The following is a 4,962-nucleotide window of genomic DNA, read 5'->3' as shown; positions in this document are numbered from 1 at the left end:
ATAATAATAATAATAATAATAATAATAATAATAATAATAATAATAATAATAATAATAATAATAATAATAATTATTATTATTATTATTATTATTATTATTATTATTATTATTATTATTATTATTATTATTATTATTATTATTATTATTATTATTTTTACTATTATTATTACTACTACTACTACTACTACTACTACTACTACTACTACTACTTTTATTATTACTATTATTACTTTTATTATTACTATTATTACTATTATTACTATTATTACTATTATTACTATTATTATTTGATGTGACCATAATTAGCGCATATTTAGCCCCCGAATTAGCCTTGTTCCCATGCTTTTTAGTGCATATTTGGGTCATTTATTGTCTTTAGTTCTTTGTTTTACATATTCTTTGAGATTTTGATCCCTTGGTAGGAAAGGAGTGCAAATCTTGCATTTTCATGGCAAAACGAGACTAAATTGATCGAATCCAATGACCAAGCATCAAGGAGAGACAAGATTAGAAGGCCTTTGTACATATTATAGTAGATGAGCAATGTTGAGAAAGGATCCTTGGGTCCCCGAGGAAATCCCCAAGGATTTTGTAAAGAAAAGGGAAGAAAAGAAGAAGAAATATTGCTGAGGTACAATCCGTGCGGTTTCTCCACAATCCGCTCGTCCTCCACAGCACAATCCGTGCGTTTTCTCCTTAAGACGCCCGGGTTAGCAGCCACCAGAATCCGCCCGGATTCCTCCAAAGACGCCCGTGTTCCACCACCAGAATTCGCCCGTCCGGACTCCAAAACGCACGGATTCCTGTACAGCACAATTTCGTCTTCTTCAAGCTACAAAGAAAGAAACCCTTCCTTCGAAAAATACCGGCTCCTCCCTGCTCAATCTAAAAAGTGTAATTACTACTTTAGCCCTTAGTTAACCCTAATGCATCCACCTAATTTCCACTATAAATACCCCATTAGTCTAATTAGAAGAGCATGTTCTTCTTATCAATAATTAGAGTAGTTAATATCAATCAAATCTCTCTTTAGTATTGTAATCAACAATTAATCAAGTTCTAATACAAGTTTTATTTCCTTAATCTCTCTTTTGTTCATCCTTTATTTTGGGTAATTGAAGATTATTTGGGTTATTATTGGGAGATTGACAACCTCTCAATCAAGCATCAAGTACTTCTTTTATCTTTGCTTTATTATTGGAATCATTAGTAGGTATAATTCTCTTAATCCCTCTTTAATTATTGTTAATTACTTTCATTTATTCATCATGTTTCCTTTTGTTGGTATGATTGACAACCTTGCTAGCATGATCAACATGATAATGAGTGAGTAGTGACCTAGCTAGGGTTAATGGGTAATTAGGGGAAACCAACATGGGGAATGATTCATGCTTAAATTAATATGCTTTCATTGTTTATTTGCTTGCTTGTTTTGATCTCAACTCATGCATATGTTATGTTTGATGAAATGTGAGCCTATGAATCCTTGCATTTTTTACCCATCACCTATCTTTTCAATGAGACTTGTAAGACATAAACCAACTCGAGTCTCATTAGACCATGCATGTTGTTGAGTAGGGAAGACTAAGTCAACTTGTAGGTGTTGTACAATCTAATCGATTCGGCTCCGGGACCCAAACTTTCCTAGGATTGTAAGATATAACCCAACTCAATCCATCACAACAATAATTGCTTGCTTATAATTTGAGAACATGTTTGTATGATCAATTCCCATGATTCCCCTATGACCCCATGACACCCTAGTGCTTTTTATCAATTGTTTACAACCCTTTTAATTCATCTTGCTTGTTTATTTCCATTGCTATTTTAGTTTAGTGACCTTCTACATCAACCCAAATTGTGACACCCTAAGACACCACTAGTTTCAATAGAAATCTCATCTCAATTCCCGTCCCTTGGGATCCGACCTTTACTTGCCTTTTTACTAAATTGTAGAGTTGTTTGTGAAGCTATAAATTGTGTTTTGATTCGGACGTGACCCAACGACCACATCTATTTAATTATGAACATGAAACGGACCAATCAAAAATGGCGCCGTTGCCGGGGACGGTGTTTACTTGATTTAGATTTTCTTTTATTGTTATTAGTTGTGTCTTTCTTTGCTTTGGGGAAGTAAAAACTCCTCAAGGTTTGTTCTAATTGTTTTCGAGTTGTTTGATATTTTGCATGTCTAGAAGGTCACAAGGTGATTTGTTACCTTTTGACCGTGAAATTGAAAGAACCTTGACAAACAATAGGAGATTTGCTAGGAGGAATTTGAGAGGTATTAGTGAGGTTGTTCAACCAACTATTGAGTTCATCAACTCTTTTGCAAGAGAAGGTGAGGAGAACCCATCACAAAATACCCCACAAAATCAACCTACAATGCCTAAGTTTTCTTCGCATTCCGTACCCACCGAGGAGAACCTACCCAATGGTACTCCCACACCACAACATCTAACCAGAAATTTTATTGCCAAATCCGCCTTTATCCAATTAGTCGAAAGGAGCCAATTTGGGGGGATGCCTAGTGAAGACCCTCATTCTCATATGGAAACCTTTTGTGACTATTGTGATGCGATTTCTCAAACCGGTGTGACTCAAGACCAAATTTGATGGGTCTTATTTCCTTTTTCTCTAATCGGCACCGCGAAAAAATGGTTGAAGGGCCTTGATAAGGCCACTCTCGGAATAGATTCTTGGAAGAAGTTGGCTCTAACTTTCTACAAAAAATTCTACCCACCGGAAAAGACTAACATGCTAAGAGCTCAAATTACGGGTTTTAAGCAAAGGGATGAAGAATCTTTGTATGAAGCTTGGGAGCGGTTTACGGGAATTTGTCGCTCATGTCCTCACCACGGACTTAGCGAATGGTTCTTGGTACAACAATTTTGGAACGGTTTATATGAAGATTCAAGGAACATTCTCAACATGGGATCAAATGGAATGTTCACCGAAGTTGATGACAATCAAACATGGAACAAAATTGAGGAAATGACGGTCCATAACTCACAATATAGTAGACCTCGCAAGGCTACTAGAGGAGGAAGGCATGAAGTGGACTCCGTTACTCAATTGGGTGCTCAACTTAGTGCTCACATTGACACAATCAATTTGAAGTTTGAACAAGCTATGGCTAGACTTGAAGAAGCCTCAAAATCACCAAAGCATCATGTTAATGCCATGACGGCATCCTCATCAATCCCAAGTGGGATATGTGAGAATTGTGGAACTTTGGGACATGACCAAAGTGAATGTCGGGGAACAAATGAACAATTGAATGTTTTCCAAGCATACAAGAGTGGTACCCCTTATTCCAATTATTACAATGAAAACACCAAGTTTCATCCAAATCTCTCATACAAAAGCCAAAATGTTCAAAATCCTCAAACAACTTACACCCCACCTCCCATGAGAAACCAAAATCAAAGACCCTTTTACAACCAAAACCAAGGTTACCAAAATCAAAATCCATACAATCACCAAAATGACCAAGGTTTTGATGTTCAAAAAGCGGTCCTCCAAATGCAAAAGAATCAACAAGAGTTTTTCACTCAAATGCAAAAATATAGTCAAGCAAAAGAAACCACCATCAACAACATCCTAGCTCACACCAAGATGTTGGAAACCCAATTGACTCAACTAGCATCTTCAAGCTCACAAAGACAAAAGGGGCAATTACCACCTCAAAGTAATCCCCCAGACATGAAACTAGTTAGTGCCATTCACTTGAGAAGTGGTACAAGGTATGAAGTACAGAAGAAGCAAGTTGAGGATGAAGTTGTGGAAGCTAGTGATAAGGAAGAAATTGTGCAAAACTCCAAAGATGGAGAATCATCAAAAGAAGAAATTTCAAAGAAAAATGAAGACAAGGTCAAGTAGAAGGAGCCCATTGTGATTAGACTTCCTTTTCCAAGTCGTCAAGCCAAGCCCAAATTTGATGACCAACTTGGAAAGTTTATGGAAATTGTGAAGAATTTGGAAGTCTCAATTCCTTTCACGGAATTAATCAATCACGTGCTTGACCTATGCGAAATACATGAAAGACATCCTCACAAAGAAGAAGTCGATCCGGAAACTTGAGACTATCGCCTTCACTAAGGTGAGTAGTGCAATACTTCAAGGGAGTTCACCTCCAAAACTAAAGGATCCGGGAAGCTTCTCAATACCGTGTACCATTGGCGACACCACGATCAACAAAGCCTTATGTGATCTAGGGGCTAGTGAGAGTGTTATGCCGTACTCGGTGAGTAAAAGGTTGGGGATGGGAGAGCTTAAATGCACCAATATTACACTCCAAATGGCCGATAGATCGACGAAGACACCATTAGGGATATGGGAAGATGTCCCCGTGCGAATTGGGAAGTTTTTCATCCCGGTGGACTTTGTCATTGTTGATATGGAGGAAGACTCCAACATTCCAATCATTCTTGGAAGACCCTTCTTACACACCGCGGGTGCGGTGATTGATGTAAAACATGGTGAGCTCACTCTAGAAGTGGGAGATGAGAGTATAACTTTTAATCTTGACAAGACTATGAGAGCTCCTCGTTTGCATGAACCGTGTTTTATGATCGATCATTATAGTCGGAAGGATGAAAGGAAGAAGTCGGAACTCCAATGGAAGAAGAAAATTGAAGATGCTCCATTCAAAGAGCAAGTGAATTGTGACAAGGAGAGATTGCAAAGCTCATCAAAGACAAACAATGAAGAAGATGGCCTCATTGGCCAAGAAAAGAAAATGGGAAAGTTGTCTCCATCAAATCAAGAGATTTTCAATGATCAACTTAATGAAGTTTGTGGTCTTTGGGACGACGAATTTGAAGGGATCTTTAATCCCTACATTGGTAATGCCATCGACCAAGACCGACAACAAGGGCCAAGGTCTATTGAAGACCTCTACCATGATAATGAACAAGCTTTTGATTATTTCTTCAAGGTGTTTAGCAACATCAACAACAC

The 4,962-nt window shown here is 37.7% G+C and overlaps 1 non-coding gene across 1 annotated transcript; it reads right to left on the bottom strand.

Moving 5' to 3' along the window:
* Positions 1 to 2,757: 2,757 nt before the first annotated feature.
* Positions 2,758 to 2,864, bottom strand: LOC141624684 (small nucleolar RNA R71). Its single transcript, XR_012534489.1, has one exon. It is a non-coding gene; the product is annotated as a small nucleolar RNA R71 (small nucleolar RNA).
* Between the last annotated feature and the right edge of the window lie 2,098 nt (positions 2,865 to 4,962).

The sequence above is a fragment of the Silene latifolia genome, chromosome X (assembly GCF_048544455.1).
Source record: "Silene latifolia isolate original U9 population chromosome X, ASM4854445v1, whole genome shotgun sequence".
NCBI classification, from domain to species: Eukaryota; Viridiplantae; Streptophyta; class Magnoliopsida; order Caryophyllales; family Caryophyllaceae; genus Silene; species Silene latifolia.
This window is presented reverse-complemented; position numbering and strand designations above follow the sequence as displayed.